We start from the raw sequence: 23,498 nt of genomic DNA, 5'->3' as shown, positions 1-23,498 counted from the left end.
GATTTTCTCCATTTTTTAATTTTCTTATTTTTTTAATTTGTCTAATTTTTCATTTTCATAAATTGGTTGATGAGATCTCCTCAAGTAAGGAAATTTCATCCCAACTGGATTTGCAGTTCCACTCGCACTCATCGCTGACCATTATTTGGCTTTTAAAACAATCGCAAAGCAACGTAGTATGTTTCAATGAACGTCTAAGATTGTTTAGAACAGCAGATCAAATAGTACGTCAATGTTTTTTTGAAAATCTATAAATCAGAATGTTGCAATGGTACAGAAATGGTTGGAAATTGCGAAAAAGTCACATAACAATGAAATCTTATTGAAAATATGAGCAAGGAAACTGAAAATCTAAAAAAAGAGGACATTTGAACATTTTTGGGTGTCCTCGGAGGACAATTTATTTTTCTTCAAAAAAGAGGACAAATCCTCTTAAAAGAGGACATATGGTAGCCCTAAGTAAGTTGAACTTTGAGAGATGGCAAGCTGCAAATATGGAAACAGACAGCCTACACGTAAATATATATTACCATAGCAGTTGTCAAACTTAAGTCCTGTAGAAACACATAACAGAGAAACAGCTAACAAAGCATAAACATCAATCAATCAATTTTCAGTCACAAACTACAATTACTAACAAGTTCGGCTAGCTGGCAAACTAGCACCAAACGAAAACGTCTCGAAAGTTCCATGACAATCTCATGGTGAGTGTTGCCATTTGCAAACAACGATAACACAACAATGAAAGGGAAATGACGCTAGGTGGTGAATACACAAATTAATGGGAGTAATGCAGTAAAACGAAAAGCAGGCCTTTCAAGGACCTGTTGAAAATCTAACACTAACTATCAGGTTTAAGACACCTTTGCACTAGCTTTGGTGTAGATCGAACAGTTTAGCATCATCAATGCCAACATTTTTCTTTCTCAGATACTTCCACACACCGCTGAAAAGCGTTATCCTATTCTTTGGTGTAAGATAGAATAAGCATCCAATCAAAGGATGTGAACTCGAAAAATGAAATTGTGGTCTATTCATCCAAATAGATAAATCCAAGCAATCACACGGCATTTAACATAATATATTAAACTGAACATAAACTATAAACTACGAACGTTTTCGGCCATACACATGTTAGCCCTTTTCAAGTAACGGAAAATTACTGATTTAACATCTACATTGAAATATAACTGATCTACACAATAAATTGAAAAACGAAATGCATAAGAATGAAACAGCAAAGCAGAGGAGAAAGGCACATCACATGGCGGTTAATTCCGCGAGGCAAACCGCAAACACGCATCATATGATGAATTAAGAAAAGACGTTTCAGCAGATAAGAAGCACCTGCGGCAAACAACTGCATATTGAGGCGAGGATTGTATGATTTTATTAGCAAAGCCTCGTGGATTTTAGTGTCAAATTCGGTGAAACAAATAGGAAACATACAAAAACTTCATTTTTGATGGCAGGTGTAGGGGGGGGGGGGCTTATTGTGAAAGAACTACAGCTTATTAATATGTACAATCAAGCAACACTTTACATTCAGCAACCACTAAGCGAGAACTACAATACTAAACTGATCATAGCGCATACGATAACAAGACGGCAACAGTGGGTCATTGTTACGTCACACACGAATACCACAACCCCCCTTTTTCTACAAGGAAGTTGTGAGCAACAGTTTGTTTCTCAACGTCCGGAGCTTTATGTACGAACATAGTCATTTAACTTTGACGGTCCTTTGGCACGTCGCCTGCTCCGTCGTGGAGGTATCTGTCTCACATTAACATTGTCATTAAAATGAACTTTCCGATTCGGCGAAGATATCTCATCCTCTCCTTCGGTTGTCCTGTGAGTCGCGGTGGCAAAAGCCCCCTTAGCCCCATGCTGGGTGCGCTACAGATTACTGCCAACCTTGCCAAAGGGCTCAAACTGCAAGCAGTGAGCTTTGCCCAATGCACAGCAAGGTGCCTCCAGTAAAGTACGTGTAAATATGTACCGTATGTTGGTTGATCGAGCAGCTTAGATTTTATTCACTTTATTTTATGTCATTGTTCTAGACAATTGTTCACCAAATCAAACGTCATAGAAAACCGTTCAGGTCTACTGAATCTTCGCGTATTACGTAATGGAATATTTCTAAAAAATGAGCAGATTGCATTATCGCTTGCAAGACCTGTAAAACATTGCATCTGCAGCATAACATTACATCATCGTTAAATCTTTAATTACTTGAACAGGTGTAAGCCAAACTTGAACAGGTGCTTGAATAACTTATCATTGGTTATCATTATCACGTCACAGTAGCTGCCTACGTGCGTTTGAGATATTGCAATGTATTCTCGCCATTCTTAAAATTGTTGCTTGAGAGTTGGTCGCATATTTAACTGTTTTGCTTAGTGCTTGCCAGCTGGACGAAATTTTCGTCTTTATCCAAGTAATTTGCATTGTAGTGACAAGTTTAGTGGTGTATCGCGTTGCATTCCAATTTCGACAGCCTTGAGCTATTTTTACAGAAATACACTTTTTGAATTGACGTTTTCAAAAGAGTGTTTCTTTCGGTCATTGCATACAGACGAACGGATACGGGAATCTTATGTTACAATTTTTCCACGAAAAGATTATGGTTTACCGTTGTGACCAGTCATGTAAGAACAGGCGTTTATAGTCAACTGTTCAACTTTTAGAACGGTCAATTTTTCCCGAAGGTCAATCGAATGCCCAAATTATAATGATCGAATGCACCATTATATATAAAAATAAAGCCGTTTCCACTGTATATGATATGGCAAATCAAGAGCTTGTAGGCTATGCATAGATCAATGGCTATCAACAAATCGATTGTCTCTAAATGTCACCAAAACCAAACATATATTATTTTCAAGTCAAGGAAGCAAGACACTATCATGCAACCCACCCTTAAATATTCGAAAAAACAACATAGAACAAGTTGCCTCAATAAAGTTTCTGGGAATAATTGTAAACGAGCATTTATCATGGAAATCTCATATGGAAATCTTGCTTCAAAAAATAAGATCAACACTCTGCGTGACAAAAAAATTAAGCCTTTCCTAAACAAACAAGCACTTCTCTCCATTTACCATTCTCTAGTTGAGAGTCAGATATTATATTGTATCTCAACATGGTGTCATGAAAACAAAACTTCATTGCAAAAGCTGCAACGTACATGTAATAACTTTCTTCGTATTGTATTTGACATTGACCGCAGAGAAAGCATAAAAGGTGTAATGGAACTCGATAATTTAAAATCAATTAACCACATGAAAAATACAGAGATTGCAACTTTCATGTTTAAATATTCAAAAAACCTACTTCCCACAACATTTAATGATATAATTATGTGTAAACAATCAAATAGCCTAACAACAAGAAGAAATTCTCCATATATTCCGATATACTGCAGAATTAACACTTGCAAACAATCAATACGGTACATGGGGCCAACACTTTGGAACAAGCTTCCCCCTACTATAAGGCACCTGCAGCTAATAAGGCCCGCTAATTTTCAAACCTCAATATTTTTCTAAACACTGCATAATTTTGAACGAAACTTGGAATGAGGATACTGTGGGTCTATCTATACAACATATCTATGAAACAAGTTTCTAAGTAAAAGGTGTTGTAAAATATTAAAAAAAATCTCAAGCAGGCCTTACTAGATGCACGTGTTGTGAATAAGGCCCGGTTTGAATTAGCACCAAAAGTGATGGAAAAGGTGTATTTTCACTATAACAACACCACAAAACAAATTCTAATTGACAACACAGGCACATAACTAATAATTAAATACACAGAGACGACTATTCCCTTCCCCGCCCCATGCTCCATTTTTTTAAAAAGCGACATGGTGTTTTTAGATATGGTAGGGATGATAAAGTAGGCTATTTTGATTCTGAAATTATGACATTTCCATTACAATAACAAATTGGATTAATGGTGTAACAAGAGTTGTTCAGGTCACTCAAGTCTTTAACCCTCACTTTCTTAACCAGGGGTGCACAACGTTACCCCAGGGGCCCATGGGCCTCATTACCAAAATTAGCCTAGTCTGATCATCATTAGGTCAGTCTTGCTTTAATTAGAAAAGAAGTTCAAATTTATTGGTTTTACTGCATCAGCATGCACATATCTTTCACATAAAATGCAAAAAAACGGAAGTCAAAGCGGTTTTAACTGCAGAACAGTCTAAAATATGTAAAAATTAATAAAACCACTCAATTTCAGTCCCCCCAAACTTCAACTTTCCGTAACTCAAAAAGTTCTCAACTTTAGGCTGTGAAACTTTACCAGTTAGTCTCAATTCACCATAACAGCAATCAGAGCTTTCAATTTTGTTTAAAAGATTTGTAACAACGGAGATCCAGGGGGTGGGCCTTATTAGGCTACTGGCCGGGCCTTATTAGCTGCAGTTGCCTTAAGAAATGAATGCAAAACAGTACAAAGCTTTAAATCAAAAATGAACAAGCTAAATCTTCCTTGAAATAATCCTATCTAAGTATAACATACACCAAACTTACTAATATATATATTTTTTTTTGCCCAGAAATAATAGGCCAATGTGTGTAGATTTATTAGCAAAATAGTAAGGTTGTAAGTACTCCTACTGGCCTTCTGGTTCTTGTGTTTTTTTTGTCCTTAGAAGTTCTACAGAGTCTGCAGAAGTTTTTCCATCCTCTTCGACTGGTCACAGCGGTAAACCATAATCTCTTCGTGGGAAAATTGTAACGTAAGATTCCCGAATCCGTTCGTCTGTATGTAATGACCGAAAAACAAACACTCTTTTGAAACGTCTTTTCAAAAAGTGTATTCCTGTAAAATTAGCCCGCGGCTATCGAAAATGGAACGCAACACCGTACGCCTCTAAAAACTGTCACTACAATACAAACTACTTAGATAAAGACGGAGAATTTGTCCAGCTAGCAAGCACTAAGCCAACAGTTAAATGTGCGACTAACTCTCAAGCAACCATTTCACGAATGACCAGAATAGATATCAATATCTCAAACTCACGTACGCAGTACTGTGACGTAATAGTGAAAGACATTGTCACGCAATTCAAACAGGTGTTCAAAGGTGGTGATGCAATATTTCATGTTTAAACAGGTTTGACACAAGTCTTACGAACGATGGTGCAATTTTGGCTCATTTTTAAGAAAAATTCCATGACGTAAGATTCAGTAGACCTGAACGGTTTTATATGACGTTTGATTTGTATAGAGATTGGCCGTAACATAGCGGCCCCTAGTTATGACAGTTTAACATGGCATAACTAAAAAGGAATTTAAGGACAATCGTGAGCCAATGAATAAAACACACGATACACAAATTGTTTGAGTCACTCACTTTTAAGTTAATACGCAAATACAAAGGGCATGCAAAGAATGAACAACAATAAGAATAAACACGACGATACATGAAATTGGTACCATAGGTACACGCTAAAATGACGCTATATACAATGGTTGCGATAATAACCGACTGTTCTGGGCTCAGACGAGTGTCGGCCACCGCAGACAAAACCAGGCTCAAACCCTAACACTTAGGTGTTCTTTACGGGGGCGAGGCACGAAATATCTCTCAACACGTAGTCTACTTTCACTTTCCCCGTACTCTCATCATAGTTGCAGACGGCAACTTTGGCTCTACGAACCACAGGCTTCCCTTTCCTAATTTGTGGAACTACTTCATGCACCCTCCCAAGTTGATACTTCCCACGTTTACCAATGTCTTGGAGAAAACCTACCACTACAAGTTGACCAGGTTCTAAATTCTCGGCCATTTTTAGCCATTTTTTCCGGCCCTGAAGACCTGGCAAGTAAAAATCGATCCATTTACTCCAAAACTGCTGAGAAAGTGACAAATTGAACCGATAATCCCTTCTTAATTGGTCACGATCATGTGGTTGCCCAACAGCACAGTATGGGTCTAAGTATGGGGTCAAAAGTGAGGCAGGGGTGATGACAGTAAAATCCCTAGGGTCGTCACTCAAAGGTACCAAAGGGCGTTCGTTCACGATCCGAACGGCACTGCCTGTGTACGTAAGCAGTTCAATAAAATTGGGCTTACGAATTGAAGAGTCCAAAATGTGAAAAAAGTATTTAATCACATCGGCCATGAAACCAAACCTTTCAAGCCGAAATCTAGCCAAGAGATCTGCCAGAGAGTTTAACAAATCAGGACCCGAAAACATTACATCATTAACACAAGTTCCTCGAAATTCAGACTTGCCATCGTAAACAATACGCTTTTTTAATTGTGACGTCACAAAGTATGGTAAATACCATTCAAATCCCTTGACATTTCCTGCTTCACCAGCACGCTCAATATAGCCATTAGATTTAAGATCCTTCATGATGTCAGTAAGAAAATCACAAAGTTCAGGTTGTTTTAAAGCCTTCTTCCTTAAAGCAGCAGCTCTATCTGACGCCAACACAAAATTGTTAGGTAAATCAATATCTTCCTTCAACGGAACAGGTATCTCAAATCGACCATCTTTCAACTCAATATTCGGTTCGACAAGTTCTCTAGCCAAATATCATTGCGAGACAATTCACAGGTTTCATTTTGCAAATTCAAATCCTGAATGACTTTATTCAGGTCTGCTATTTCCATATCACGAGACTCAATTTTACGCTGAAAGCCAGAGATGACATCCGACTCTGAAGACGTCTGCACTCTGCACACATTAGCAACGCTTTCATCTAAGGGTGACTTACCACCACAAGCCAACCAACCGAGAGGAGTGAGTAAAGCATGCGGTTCACTACGATTTTCACCAACAGTTCTTCTTTTGCCCACATCAAATAAGCGTTGTCGTTGCCAATCAGTACATCTACAGTACTACAATCATTCAAATGAAACATATTCAAGTCATGAAAATGACGGAAACCACTTAAATCTTGTTTATGCGGTAAAGTTTTAACATCGTCAGCCCAAGCTGGGTTAACCACCGAGGTTATATCACAAAACAGTTCATCTGTCTCTAACGACTGGATGTTGAGTTTGACAAGGTCAGCACAAGTAGCTTTCTGACCAGCCAGGAAATCCATTTTAAACGACGCTTTATCGTACGGTTTAAGACCAAGTTCGCACACCAAATCACTCAAAACAAACGTCAACTGCGAACCAGGATCATGCTGACAATACACCAACTTCGATTTGCCAGTCATTGGATTCAAAACACGAGCAGCAGTAACGCGGTTAAAAGCTGCTTTAACATTTCCAATATTAACATTACGCACAGGAACTCTGGCTCCAGCATCATCTTTGCCAATCGAATTCAGAGAATCACGTGACGTCACATAAAAATCATGCAGAAGAAAATAGTGTTTCCTATCATTGTTAGGCCCACACTGACGACAGTTGTTTGCATGATTACAGTCCCTAACCATATGCTGGCGCAAACAATTTAAGCATTTGCCAGCTTTTACAATGACATCTCTCCGATCTTTAGGTGTCAAGCGCAAAAAATCTTTACAACTAGACAAAAAATGATATTCAACTTGACCACGTGACGAACAATAAAAACATGCCGGTATGTCACTACGTCTGGCCACACCACCGCGCGGTGCGCCAACAGCAGTCGAGTACTGCGAACTCCCTGAAATCACATTATCATGGGGTTTTACGGACGTCTGCCTAACCGGACATGAAGGCAATTTTCCTTTGCCAAACTTTTTAAAATGCTGCGACTCACCAGAATCGCCCATTAGCATAATGCTAAAATCAGTCGACTTGCGCGTTTCCTCCCGTACTACAAATTCAAACAAACTCTGAAAAGTAGGCTCATCAGTGCCACCATACTGATCACCTAAAAAGTCAAGATAACGCTGCTTAGCGTCAAACGGGAGTCGCTTAGCCAAATCCAAAACAAAACGTCCTTCCAATTTGTCACGCTGACCATAAGCTTGCGCGTAAAGCAGACACTGCGACAATTCATCTTTAAACTCTTTCTAATCACTGGAAGAGATCGAAGTCAATTTGCTACCATAGGGATAGTTTCTAATTTCTGGTTCTGCGAAAAGACCTCCACGAACCCCAAAACGCTGGGACAAGCGAGCTAACGACATTTCTATTCTGTCTTCCTCTGACAAGCCAGGAGTGTCGGAAACCAAATTAGCAATCGTTTGAGCAGCTGTCCTAACACAAGCTGCTTGTAACAAAGTCAAACGAGTTCCTTTAAAGGGCGAAGCTGCCATCAAGGCCGTAATACGATTTTTAAAGAAGACAAATGGCATATTATTACCATCGTAACCAATCAAGGCCGCCTTATCGAAAAACGTCCTACATTTTGGTATTCAAAAAAGCTATCCTGTTGTTGAGAACTCGATTTAGCGGGAGAAGACAAGCCATATCCCTTAAGGGGCTCAGGGGGCTCAGTCACATGCACAGCACGATCACGATCCTTACACAAGTTAACATCAGGAGACGCGATACGCCTCTCACAATCACCCAAATTACGTGTAGCTGGGCGATCAAAAACTAGCGGCGCAGAAAACTGTGAAGGGGGCAAAGCATTAGGCCTACTGCTAATGGCGGCCCCGTGACCTGTACGCTCTGGGGGAGGAGTTTGGCTAAAATTCGCAGGCCTTGGCTCTAAATCCTTCGGAAGATCCTTAGCTGCGGCCCCGATACCTCCTGAAACAGCTTGAAAACATGTGGATTGTACTGGTCCACTTACAGATTGAACAGGTGTCTGGAAAAGGTTATGTAAATTCAACCGCGATTGATGTTCACTTTTGGAATGGCTAGAAGAGCCCTTCTTAGAACTACGCCGGGAGCCCAACTCTGATCGATATTTAGCTAAAACTACCTCTTTACGTTGTTCAGCCCTCAACTGAGCGTCTTTGAGTGCGAACTCAGCAGCTCTCGCTTCGGCTTTCGCGGCGGCCTCAGCAGCTCTCGCTTCGGCCTCAGCTCTCGCGTCGGCCTCTGCTCGTACAGCCTCAGCAGCTCTCGCGGCGGCCTCAGCAGCTCTCGCTTCGGCCTCAGCTCTCACGGCAGCCTCAGCTCGTATGGCCTCAGCTCTCGCGATGGCCTCAGCAGCTCTTGCTTCGGCCTCAGCTTGGATCTGGAGCTCCTCTCGTCTTAGCTGTAGGTTAATTTGTGCAACTATCCGAGACGAACTCTTAGACATCCTAGTGCTTACATTTGAGGCGCTATCCTCAGGATGTATGTCAGCATCCAACATATCTGTGAACTCACTTACTTTTTGTTCGAAGTTATTTTTCAACGAGTTAAATTCGGGATCTACCCTATCACGAAGTTCTGCCAAAATTGCAGAGTTAAAAATTTTAGTCAAAAGAGCATGGAAATGCCGTAATTCCTCTTCTAGAGTAGATAAGTTAGATCGAAAAATTAACAGTTCCTGCTTGTCACTCAAAGAACCTAGGGCTACAGAAAGTTCCCCAATTTGAGTCAAAATATCCCTTCTAAGATGCCGGGCCTCTCGAACTGACTTAGCCTCATCGTTACTGGGTCCCTCCCCAGAATGGCCTGCCCGACCGCAAAGAACATCATCAGGCTTAAACTCAGTCGAGTCGACGGCGGCCGAGTCCCTGTCGCCACCGAGTGTAGACATATTAAATGTTGAGGCTAAATTTACCAATTAAAAAAATTAAGTTACACAAACACACAAAATATTAAGTTATAAAAAACTTAACTGCAAAGACCGTAAAAATACAAAAAAGAATTAAAATGCACGATACCGTAGTTGTACGGGTATATGAAGTCCTAAAGTTCCACAAAACTTGCTTGGATTCTTCGACTTGAATCTTCAAGCACAGATCGATTGTCTTTAATCTTCTATTTTGCCAATGAATGTCAATGTTGTTTTTTCTTTAATTTTTTTGGTTGAAGTTCTTCAGTACCAACTGAGAAAAGTCTTTAATTTTCTTGTGCTTTAAGTCTTCTGCACCAACTGAGAAGAAAACGGCTTTAATCTTTTGCTTCTGTAGACTACCAACCAACAACAATCTTCTTTATTATTCTTTGTGCTTCTAAGTTCCAACTGACAACAACGTCTTTATTATTTATGTGCTTCTAGTGCTTCTTGGCCTACCAGCTAACAAGTCACGTCTTTATTATGTATGGTCACAGCGGTAAACCATAATCTCTTCGTGGGAAAATTGTAACGTAAGATTCCCGAATCCGTTCGTCTGTATGTAATAACCGAAAAACAAACACTCTTTTGAAACGTCTTTTCAAAAAGTGTATTCCTGTAAAATTAGCCCGCGGCTATCGAAAATGGGACACAACACCGTACGCCTCTAAAAACTGTCACTACAATACAAACTACTTAGATAAAGACGGAGAATTTGTCCAGCTAGCAAGCACTAAGCCAACAGTTAAATGTGCGACTAACTCTCAAGCAACCATTTCACGAATGACCAGAATAGATATCAATATCTCAAACTCACGTACGCAGTACTGTGACGTAATAGTGAAAGACATTGTCACGCAATTCAAACAGGTGTTCAAAGGTGGTGATGCAATATTTCATGTTTAAACAGGTTTGACACAAGTCTTACGAACGATGGTGCAATTTTGGCTCATTTTTAAGAAAAATTCCATGACGTAAGATTCAGTAGACCTGAACGGTTTTATATGACGTTTGATTTGTATAGAGATTGCCCGTAACATCGACCAATCACCATCTTTCGATGAAGCGGTGGCCATGTGCTCCAACCAGTTGTTTTATATCAATATCTTGGACTGGATCGTCATGCTATTGTCTGATTGTTTATCTATTTTTCTAACATGCCAAATTGGATTTTTTTTTTCTTTCACTTTTGTTATGGTTTAACGTGTAAAACATACGGTAGCCTAACCCAAATTTATCATATTACTGTGACATGCCACTACTACATCCCAGCTGGCGATGCCTGTCGTTTTTGCATTAATTCAACGTTTGCTAACGTTGGATCAGTGTGGAGGTGACGAGTTTAGCTGACTGGGGTCTAAAATTATCGCTTTATCAACGCAAGTTTTATCAAAGCACGCTTGATATCTTCAAGATATAACTTCCCTGGGTATAATTGAATTTTCGCAAGATGATGATGTTGTTTTTGCTAGTTTGTTTTATTTGTTTTTGTCATTGTTTTCCTGTCGTCAAGTTATAGCCTATCTATTTTGTGAATCGTGCAAGGCCTATGGTGCGTTGCGCTTGAAATGGCTTTGCCCGTGGTAGGATTTCTTTGTGGGGTTTTCTTTGCCTGCCTTGCTTTTCTTTGCTATGAGCTAAACGCATCAAGACGTGTTCCCCTTACGACCATCAGAACTCTTGATAACGCACCATGGCCGGTCTTCATAGCAACTGTCCATACAAATCTTGTTTGTTTGTTTGTTTATCTTTATCCTGCATTGCGGGAAAGCTGACTTGAGCGCTATGCATCGGTGTAGGCTACGCCTTCCGACATACACCTGACCCACGCTGCAGCCGACAGCAATGTCTGTTTCCGGTTGTCTACTTAACTTATGACTTAAATTTGGTACTACCCATTACTCGAAATCGATCACTAGGTAGAGGCAATTATCGTAAAGTTTCTTGCCCAGAGAAACAACAGCAAGTGCGGGTGGCTGGAGTCGAACATGCAGGCTCTCGACTGCGAGCCCAACGCGCTCACCACTCGGCCACGGCTGCCGGCTGCTGCTGTCTTAACTATATCAGCTAAACCTATGTGGGCTAATAAAGCTATAGCCTAAATATATGTTGTTTATTTGTTTTTTTTGTAACATTTTCTTTTTTTATTTTCCCTTTATATCTTAAGATTTTGTGAAGGTGTTGCGACCGTGCCAAATTTCTTTCAAATCAATAACTTACTTCGGTCTCAAGCACGTTTTAACGTTCGCGTTTTGTCGCTTCTACCCTTTTCTAGACCTTTGCTATGTTGACGTGTATTGTTTTGATATGATGGTCAGAAATAAAAACAACTGAACTGAACTGAACATGTTGTTGGTGTCAAGTTAAAATCTAGAATGGAAACTTCAGTGATGAATATTCACGGTAACAGTTCAATAGGTTTTCTTTTTGTCACGAGGTGTCACGTGATGTTACCGTCCAATCAGAGATCAGCTTACTTTCTCAATTTCATCACGAGGCAACCGTGATTTGCTTTTTTGTGTAGTTGTTACTCGTTAGCTCGTTTTGAGAAAGAAGCCAGAAGGGCATGTATGCATTCAAGTCGAAGGTGAAGTATTTTGAATTGTGAAGTCTGGTTGGAAGTTGTTGGTTGGACAGATGAATGATAATTCAGTAACTATGTTTCTGTTGCAGTCTCGGCAAGCAAGTTGTCCAATCGTCGAAGCAATGGAGTGAGTTTCTGCGAGCTTTTTTGCCAAATTGAAAACGTACGGCAGCACGCCATTGTTACATTTTGTCGGGAAGGTGGATCTGGGCGAGCACTCGGTGGTTGGAACTTACCAGAGTCGATCAGTTTGGACGTGGATTTTGTGTACTTTAATCGATATAAAAAATTATGAACTGTTTATGTAACTGAGATTACAAATTTTAACATCAATAGTTTTAAATTGTATGCAATTGGTATATTTGGTTTGTGTGCCATTCGTTTCTGTACGGTTGCTCACATTTCTAGTGGTTTCCTGATTTCTAACTATGTGCAGTTTACCATAATGTATCATTGGTTTGTAACCTACTTTGGGTGCATAAAAAGACTTCAGGTAAGTAAGCAGCAACGGTAGTTAAAAGAAAATAAAAAGGTGGCAATTTATCCTAAACACACGTTACCTTGAAATTCCATTTTATGTACTTGCTGAAACGAATTGCTTAGTTTCCACATGGTTATGTTCTCAGAAGTACCGATAGCTTGAAAATTCTAATCAGCTCCAAGTTTCATGAAGAAAATTTAAAACACAATTCTTAACTCATCAAAAAGAAAAACAGTTGGATCATGTAAAATGATATTAATAAAATTTGTGGCCGTGCTAACTACAAACATATAACCTACTTCATATCTACTATTCAGACATGTTTTAATCCTTTCAAGGTTTTGCCACCTTTTCTTGTTCAGTGACGAGTTGAAAGGGCTATATCGACTATTGTAGTTAGTACCGGTACCATATCTTTTTTGTCTCAAGACTCGTTAATAATGAAAAATAAAATAAATGAATGTACCGTACTGCAATAGCTTTGCCTAAGCATCAAAAGAAAAACAAAACAAAAGGAGCTCTACGTGAGTAAAATAATCGACTAGACAAACTGATTTTAAGGTTATATGCAGAAAAAAGTACGGTACCGTAGCCTACCGTACCTCTCCAATAGGTTGCTATAAAAAAGTGATGCTGTTAGGAAGGCTTGTTCTGTAGGGTATCAGCACAAGACTAAATCTTAGGTGACAGCTGATTTGGTTTTCTTTCCGTAAAGGTAAAAATTCAATTTACTGTCAAAGCCAGCGATTTAAAACTATGAATTGAATTGTGCAATGTTTTGAGTTCAACCTTATGGATAGAACACATGTAAGGAATTTTAAAATCATATCAACCTAAGGGAACAGATCACGACAAGTTGCACAGTTTGCAAGAAGAATGAAAACGCTTGAAAAGGTGACAAAGATATGATTACCGGTACAGAGAATACTTTTCTAACCACGTACCGTATTGTATTAGTCAAAGGCTTCATGAATTAAGACAAAAACACATTAGTTATAAAAAACTAACTTGCAAATTTTATTTGATATTAATAACTTCAAGTTTTTTTTTATTTTTGTTGTAAACCGTGGTGTAGGTTCTTTGTGTTTCATATTGATTACTCCCTGCTTTCACAAAATTTAAAAAAGCTTTTTGGAGTTCTAAAATAAGCTTAAAGCAATGTTTTATTTTCATAGGAATGTAGTTCTGCCGTATTGAATAGGTAGAGAGTTGTTAATTGAACTATCAGAAAATGTATCAGCTGTGACTAATTGACAAAGTTTGCTTAGAAGTTAGATATATATATATTTTGTTTTTTAATGTTAAATTTTATGCGGTACATTACCGGTAATTGGAGTGTCCTTAATTGGCATAGCTATCCATGAGTTGTTTTCAGGTCTAGATTTTAAATTTCATCCAATACTGCTAGGTACTTAAAAATCAACTATAATAATATACAGTACCGGTACAATGGTGCTATAAAGTGTATGGTTTGTTTGTCATATCCAGGGTTACATCTGATAGCTGAAGATTTAAATTAAGTGGACGGGAAGGCAAGAAAGCCAATCTTCGTGTCCACCTTCAGGCATGCCTTTAAGTGTCATGCCAAAGACACTGTCGCATGTTCTTGAGCAGGGTCGAACCGGCGCCCTTTCGATTGCCGTTTCAGGGTTTTCACCACTCAGCTATGCAGCCAACATCTATGTATGCAAAAGCACAAAAAAAATTGAACTCGTCTGGCCAAGAGAAACAGGGTACCGTACCGTAGCAATAGAAAGGTAAAACAATAGCAAAATTAAAATATAATTTACAGGAACATTCCGCTAAGATTGTAATCTAGCTTATATCCAAGCAATCAAGCTTCAGCAAGTGTCATAAGAAAATTAACTACGGTAATGATACCTCAAGACTGGATTTTCTGTGTCATTATTAATGCTCATAGGTTTTTGGAATTTTAACGGTTATATACATTGTGTTACCGTACACATTTAGTTCTCCATGGCATCACTGCTGTTTGTTTCGTATATTTATTTTGATCTTAAGACGAAGTATGAGGTTTATTGCGGGTAGTGATTTAATTTGAGGTGTTCAGGATGACTGTAAATAACTTTTGAGCAATAGAACAGATCCTAAAAAAAATCACGAAGACAAAAAGTTATTATTTTAAAACTTTTGAAGTCCCAGACAGATAAAAATTAATCCTAACTCTGGTAATACTTGCCATGAAACAATGCTTTTTGATCACAATCATGGAAACTTAACTTAGAAAAATAGCCACTTTAAATTTTAAACGTTACCTTCATTGTATTATTTGCTGTTCTACTTGTATTGGATTTTTTTCAACTGATCTAGATTGAACCACTATTCTCAAAGTAGCCTAATCTTTACAGCATGTTTAACTCTGTCAAATTGTCAAGCACCTTCTTGTCTCGCAAAGGGTGAAACAGTCTTAAAGGTTACTTTGATACTAATTTATGTGGAATTGTCAAGCACCTTCTTGTCTCGCAAAAGGTGAAACGGTCTAAAAGGTTACTTTGATACTAGTGATTCAATCTACTTGAATTAGCTCTGCTTAGTATTGCGTTTGGCATTGAGCACTCTTGTGTTAATAATACCATTTTATCGTACTGCAAAATCTTACACATGTTGGCACAACAACATACATGTTTAACAGCAAATCCTTTACATTTGCCACTATTTTCCTAGTTGGTTTTGTTTCTGTATTGTCTTTAAATAGCTTCCTGTTGTATAGTCATGCACGTGTTGCATTGCAATAATGGATAAAGTTGTATTTTCATGTATGTAATCAAGCACGCTATACTTTTTGATATACTGGTACTGGTGTATTATTACAACAATTAACTGCAGTTCTGACCAGAAGCATTTTTGCCCTGTTCCCTTTAATCCTGGGGACTACAAATACGTGTTGAGTTGACTCTTGACATGACCTAAAAGTTATAAATCTTCACAACCCAACATTTCAGAAGCATATAATTTTGCTTAAAATACTTGTAATGTAATATCAACTTCAACACTACTCTTGTCAGTATATAATTGCATGAAACTAAACACATCATAGCAAGTTAGTTTATTTACTTTTTCAAACTGATATTTATGGGCTTTGTGTTTAGAAAACAGCTATCAATTCCAGGTTTATTGTAATTCGAAAGATGGCAATCCAAACAATTTTTTTTATTTGTAGTTTTGATCTGTGTTCGCTTATCTTTTTATCTGTCAATGCAAAAAATAGTGTTTACAATTTGGTTTAGCCCTATCTCAGATTATTCCCCACTATCGTGCTTGTGATGTCGCTGTACTAAATACACTACTAACTGTGCTGCTGCACCATCATTGATGGTCCATCAATGCACATTACTAGAAGTTTGGATTTTGCTGGTGTTAGTGTTTTATTTTTCTGATTTTGTTGTTCTTCCAGTCAATTTTGATTGTTACAACAACTACTGTGCAGCTTGTGGCCACAGTAATTATTTTGCATTGAGCACATGTCCGCTCAACATTGTGTAATGATACACTGTAGCAAACAATCACACAAGCGATGAGTATAATCATAGTAAGTTTAAATGCCTTAAGCATAGCCTTGCAAAAGAGATGCATTTACAGTAAACCTACTAAACCAGGACCGTCTTTTAGGTGCAGACAGTTAGGCGCCTGTCAAATAGGCGCACACACTGTTGCATCAGGATATGTAGGTGCGGAGCACTGTGGCACCTTGTCATTTTGGTAGTATTCCTAGTAAAGTCTACAAATAAATGCACTGCACGAGCATTAACAAAATGATATTTTTTTGTTCAATACAACATTTTGTGTGAAAAGCATTGCCCTACCTGCCAAGCTGATATCATCTGCAGACTTTACCAGGAATAGCACCTAAATGACTGAGCGCCACAGTGCTTTGCACCTAAGTATCCTGCCGCCACAGTGTGTGTGCCTAACTGTCTGCACCTACAAGACTGCTCCCCTAAACAGTGGGAGTTTTAACAGTTTTTCAGCATAGCACCAGTTTTTAGATGACAGCATGTTCAAATCTCAAGTAACTCAGATTGTACTGGTCGTACAGACCTGTTGTAGAGTGTCTGATTAATTTATGGAATTTAGTTTCAGACACTGTACTAATTTGTTTAAAGGTATTTCACTTGTCAAAATAATTTGCATTGTGTTCAATAAATGTTTTTGGATAAATACCACTGTGCAATTGTCAGAATTATGCAAAAGACAAGCTATGTTGCTCTTTCGTAACATTTGTTTAAATGTGCAGCAAAGGAATTGTGGTCTCTAAAAGAGGTACGGTAGGCTAAAGGAAAGGTGTATGTACTTGGTGGAATAAATTTTCCCATTTACAATCTGTAGTCTTTAAGCATTCCAAAATAAGTTTGGAATTCTTTCAATCTAGTGACCACTGACCATTAGGGTGCACCATTTGCCCCAACTTTTTACAAGAAAGCCTAACTTTTTTTTACTTGTGAGGTTAGCTTAGAAAATAACTATTCCAAAAGTTTGAGTTGTTCGGACAAGGTTTGACCCCCCCAGCTGGCCATTATGGCCGCCTACAACACTTTTTGGCGATTTTTACCACTAGAGGGCGATGTGTAAAATACACAACTAACAAATTGAGTTTCAACAGATGCCTCTCCTTACTAAATCATTTTAAAAAAAGTTGGTCAAAATTGGATGAGAGGATGCAGAAATATAGGTACTTTATACATTCTTATGCTTAAGAGCACCTCTAGTGGTGATAATACATTATCAAATATCTTGCTTCTTTCTTATCCAAATCAAATGAAACTGGTGTCTAACCTTCTATTTTTGAGGGTGGAGAATTCATTTTTGATGCTTATTTTACAAATTAGTTACTATAGGGTACTACATCCTCATTCACTCATCTATGAGGCATTACAATTCAACAAATTTTAGAAAGATATGTAACCACTAGGTTTCAAAAGGTGTTGGTTTTGATATATTTTGTTGTTTTCAAAATTTGAACTTGGGCAAAAAAAATATTTTGAAAATCGGACAAGTAGTTTTTGAGATATCGCGTTTTGAAATTTTGTTGCTGTCACTAGGTGGTGCTGTTGATGTTCCCAATCTTTTTCGATTTTAGGGTTATATTTGGGGTAGAAAGTTGGTTGAAGTGTCTATTCCACCATTTGTCATAATGCAGAATTCAAAAATGGTCTCAATTTTAGTCTAAAAGCATTAGCTAAGGAGTTATAGGGCATTTTAAAAAATTTGGGGGACCAAATGCCAACCCTCAAATTGTCATGTGGGTAACGAGATATCCCCAAAAAAATTCTGTTCTTGAAAGTTTCTTGCATATACTTCATGATAGTATAATATTTTTTTATGAGCATTGTGCAAAAAGGACAAAAGTCTCATAAATAAACAGTATATTATCATGAAGTATACGCAAGAAACTTTAAAGAACAAAAAAAAATTTTGGGATATCTTGTTACCCACATGGAAATTTGGGGGTTGGCATTTAGTCCCCCAATTTTTTTTAAATGCCACACAACTCCTTAGCTAATTCTTGTAGACTAAAATTGACATCATTTTTGAATTCTGCATCATGACAAATGGTGGAATAGACACTTCAACCAACTTTCTACCTCAAATATAACCCTAAAATCAAAAAACATTGGGAACATCAACAGCGCCACCTAGTGACAGCCACAAAACTTCAAAACGCGATATCTTGAAAACCGCTTGTCTGATTTTCAAAATTTATTTTTGCCGAGATGTATTTTTCACATACTATGACATATGCTTTAGTCATCAAAATTGAAGACTTAGTGGTTATTTGGATTTGTTGAATTATAATGGAATGCCTCATATCACTATATCCTCCATCACCTTCAGATCTTGGTGGAATCTTTCTCCTTACTCATCGCTGACCACACCAATGTTTTCCAGGAAATTAGCAAGATGGCAATGCAAAAAATGCATCTTGATGCTCATTTTGCAGCCGAGTTCTTTGTAGCTTTCCAATAGCCTCTGAACAATTTCAATATAATTTTCTACCCGTGTATTCCCAAGAAATCCCTTGAAAAGGTTTTTAAATGATAACCACGCATTTTCTTTCAATTCTGACATTGAACCACAGAATCGTTCATCTTTGATAGTTGCCGAATTTGTGGACCATTAAATACACCAGCCTTAATTTTTTGCATTGACAGGCCAGGAAAAGCCAAAACGAGGTGATTGAAACAGTTGCTTTCAGTTGACAATGCTTTAATGAATTGCTTCATTAGGCCGAGCTTTATATGCAGAGGTGGGAAAATAATTTTCTCTTTGTCAACAAGGGGCTCATGTAGAATATTGGGATCACCAGGTTTAAGGTCAGATCTCGGAGGCCAATTCCTCTTCATCCAGATCTGATCTGGGCTTTGCTGTTCCACATACACAAATAGCGGGGGTACTTTGTGTATCTGTGTTGCTGACCAAGAAGAAAACATACCATTTTAAAGTCAACACATATGATCCAATTGTGCTTGTGATATTGCAACGATTCCATAACTCTTTTTATGTTTCCGTATTCTTCACGAAGACTAACTGAATGTGCAATTGGTACTGCACCGTATAAATTGACATTATGGAGAAGGACGTACTAAGCTCCTCTTTGAGCTGTCAATGAACATTTGCCATTCAGTTGAGTTGTAGATCGGAATTCCCAACTCCTCTAGTAAACCATTTACATCATGGCAATACACAAAGCCACTGTCACTTCGAAAGTACGGTAAAAACACACTTTCTCTTGATCGAAAGTACGATACCTTCGCTCCTTTTCCAAGTAAATTTTACTCATTTAGTCTGGATGCCAAATTCCGAAGCTTTTTTCCTAGTCTCAAATCATTCAACTCATGCTGATGGAATACTCCAAGTTCTGAATCATCTTCAATTTCAAAATCTTCATCATTAGGCCTGCCATCAACAAGACCTTCATCATGATCCAAATCTTCGAGCGTAGGTGTTTCGAATACCAATTTGTCATGTGTTCCCTTGGTCCACATCCGCAAACTCTAGATACACTGCTTGCATACCTTGTGGGGTGCTCAAGACTTATCTTTATCACCAAGTTTTATTTTAAAATATGCAAAGTAGGCTTATTTGACAGATGCACTGACGTCTTTTCTTTGGCTAGGAATAGTAAAACTGCCGCAAATATATATGGCAAAAGGAAACCAGGTTATTTAGACACTGACGACGAGAAACAGCAGACGCAGTATAGCAGACATGATAGCATTCTAACAAACAAACGGCCTACATACATGGTTGAAAGTGGAAAGCAACTAACTTCAATTTTACCATTCTAATCTAGTTTCGTTGGATGATTGCATCCTCCAACCAAAAATGTGGGAAAAAGCATCGACCTAAATCGATGCGTGTGCCTTTGTTGCGTAATATTTCAGTTGACCCTTCTTGTATATAACTTATTATATGATTTGCTTGTGCATTCCTATTACGTATAAAAAAGCTATATGGCTAAAGTCGTGAAAAGTTGCATATTTTGGATGTATGCTGTCGAGCAAAAACTTGGCGTGATAGAAAAAAAATGGCCACATTTTTGAAATCAGCACACCGGAATTAGCCTAAATCAAGTGTGAAATCAAAGTCAACAAAAATTTGTTTCAAAATTGTTCCTCAGTGTAATTTGCCTCAATTGAAGTGACAATGATATAGGCAAATTCTTTTGTATATTTATTAGGCTAGTTTATTGCAATAACCAGAGGTTCTTACGCGTTTTTTAACGCGGACCCCTTAAAACAAAATTGGTTTGCGTGGACCCCCTTTATGGCCTAGTCCGAGAAACTTTTTTGTTTAGCATGAATTGGACATAACGCAATAAAATTGAAATGAATTGGTAACAAAATTTATTTCTATTTGAATTAGGACCTTCTGATGATCCTCCTTTTAGGGTGAAGAGAGTAGTAACTATCTTTGATTGAGGTAACAAAATTTATGTTTTATTAAATTTAAGAAATAGCGAATGCAGATTGTTTTTCAATATCTTTGATTTAATTTTTTTAATGTGAAGAATGCAGCTGTTCGTCATCAACAAAAACATGAAATTGTGCCTTCGTCTTTGATAGGGCAACAATGCAACATGCATGTCATCCTTTGCATCCAATCGGTTTCGACTCTTTGTTTTGATAGTTACCAAGGATGAAAATCCAGACTCACATCTCACATAAATATGTAGTTGCAAAAAGAATTATAGCAGCCTTGGCTCAAATAGCTGTTCAGCCATGTTCAAATAGCTGTAAAAACAACAATGTGGCAAAGACAACAAAACAACAATTCAGTTTTGACACTAAGATTTCCACTTGCCTTCATAGACCCCCTAAAACTAGTCCGCGTACCCCTTGGGGGTCCACGGACCCCAGTTTAAAGACCCCTGCAATAAGCCATTGCTTTAGTTTTCCATTAAACATCTCATTTTGTGTAAGCTAATATAAAAAAACGCAACTCTCCGTAATAACACAATTTCATCTTTTGCATACAGTAGTGTAAAATAAAAAATATGATGTTTTTGTCATTCAGTACCAAATCTGTTAAAACCAAGCATCAAAAATGAAATCTCCACCCTCGAAAATGGGGGGTTAGACACCAGTTTCATTTGATTTGGATAACAAACAAGCTAGTTATTTGATAATGTAGCATCACCACTAGAGGCGGTCTTAAGCATAAAATTATATAAAATTCCCTATGTTTCTGAACCCTCTCATCCTATTTTGACCAATTTTTTTTTTAATGAATGAGTAAGAAGAGAGGCATCTGCTGAAACTTAACTGTTAGTTGATTATTATCTACTGTGCGCTCTAGTGGCAAAAATCATCAAAAAGTGTTGTAGGGGGCCTTAAATAATGGCCGGCTGGGGGGGTCAAACTTTATCCAAACAACACAAAATTTTGAAGTAGTCTTTTACTAAGGTAACCTCACAAGTAAAAAAAAGTTAGGATGAAATGACAAAAGTTTTAACATTTTTGGGGCAAATGGTGCACCCTACTGACCATACTACAGCAGGTCAAAAAAAATTAAAGCATTTGTTAATGAAAAAGAACAAACATTTTACTGTTCTACCTCCAATCCTCCATAATGGGAACGTTCAAATATTACGTAACGCTATTTTTCCGAATTTTTGACCCCCCCCTCCCCCATGTAACGCCAACGTAACGCTTTTTTCAATCCCCCCCTCCCCCATGTAATGCTTTTTCACTACGAATTCAGCACAAAAAACTACCATTCCGTACTCGAAAGCGTTACGTAACGTTTTGCTTGAACCCCTCCCCCCCGATGTGACGCTAACGTAACGCTTTGCATAAACCCCCCCTCCCCCTCGAAGGCGCTACGTAATATTTGAACGTTCCCAATAGAGTAGGTACAGAATTCTGTTTGAATACGATAGGCTACCTGTACCTCATATGTTGAAATTTGTTGTCTGGGTGGCCAACAGAGATAGGTGTTATCTAACATCACCTTTTTTTGTGTGATCCTCTAAATCAAGAACACTTTAAAATATGCGGACTTACCACTGACTCTTGCTGTGCGAAGTAATTAGTAGTAATCCTTAAGCCACCATTAACTCTTGTGGATGTGCCCCTCACACCCCAAAGAAATATCTTCCCATCCTTTCAACAATCTAAACATGTAAGCTGCCAGTCTGCTCTTTGTTTGATGTAACTTGAAGACATTTTACTTGCTTCACAAAGGCAGAAATCCAACGACAAATCAAGACAACCGTTTGTGCCAATCTCCACATGAGCTGGATGGTCTGGAAACCCTTGATGAAGATAACTGCATGACAGTTCAAATTTTCCCTAGATTTTCAGTCTGGAATAAGTTGCACGACTAAGGTGGTCAAAAAGTAACCCTTGACTTTGTGTGTGATGTTGCGATCCTACTCAACCTACAACAATTTGTGATAGTGGCAATCATTGAATTACTGAAATTGTTTTGCCAGCGCTTGAGTAGTTGAAAGCAGAAGTTGGCAATACCAACTACCTTGTCTAGGTTGCTAACAAATAAAATAGTTGTTTTTTTTGCAACTTTAATCGAGAACTGCATTTTTTCAAGTATATGTATACACAAAAAGTAATCTTGTATTTCAAGATTACGCTGTTTTGGTGATTTAATGTTAAACGGGGGCACACCTCCTTAGAAACTTCTTTTTTTGCGGGCTCACATTTTCCATTCTTATGCATCATACATTTAAACCAGGGAGTCGAACCGTTTGATTTTTCCGGTTCGGGTCCGGTTCTGGTTCAAAGATTGTTTCAAAATTTGGTTCAGTTCCGGTTTGGGTTTAAAGAAACTTAAGAGTTCCGGTTTAGCTCCGGTTCAACAACAATGATTTGTGGTACGGTTCGGTTTCGACAAAAATAGTCTCAACACCGGTTTTATAAGTTCCGGTTTGGGTCCGATAAAATTAAGCCTAGGCCTACTATTGGAATCCAACACTGGTCAAAAAATTCCTCTCCAAAGCATCGATGATAGTGGATCGTGTGTTACGGAATAGGCTATAATTCATCCGTACAATGTGGCCTCCAAGATAACAACATGCTACGTACAACTTCACTTACCACAATGCGAACAATGACATAATGCTGGAGTGAACCGCTTTTTTCAACCGGTTCGGGTTTGGTTAGGGTTTAAGCTAACTCAAATTTTCGGTTCAGTACCGGTTAAGGTTCAGACAAAATCGCACCAAAACCGGTTTACAAAAATCCGGTTCGGGTTCGATTCGACTCCCTGATTTAAACCCACACAAAGTATATATTTTTTGGAAAGTTTATAAAATTTGCAAACTGTCTACA

At 38.2% G+C, this 23,498-nt stretch overlaps 1 long non-coding RNA gene across 1 annotated transcript; it reads left to right on the top strand.

Moving 5' to 3' along the window:
* Nucleotides 1-12,163: 12,163 nt before the first annotated feature.
* On the top strand, nt 12,164-16,601 carry LOC145764999 (uncharacterized). Its single transcript, XR_014288536.1, has 2 exons — nt 12,164-12,212; nt 12,299-16,601. It is a non-coding gene; the product is annotated as an uncharacterized LOC145764999 (long non-coding RNA).
* Nucleotides 16,602-23,498: the final 6,897 nt, after the last annotated feature.

Source organism: Aplidium turbinatum, chromosome 2, assembly GCF_918807975.1.
Source record: "Aplidium turbinatum chromosome 2, kaAplTurb1.1, whole genome shotgun sequence".
Classification (NCBI taxonomy): Eukaryota; Metazoa; Chordata; class Ascidiacea; order Aplousobranchia; family Polyclinidae; genus Aplidium; species Aplidium turbinatum.
Note: the sequence above shows the minus strand (reverse complement) of the source record. Positions and strands in the feature narration are given on the sequence as shown.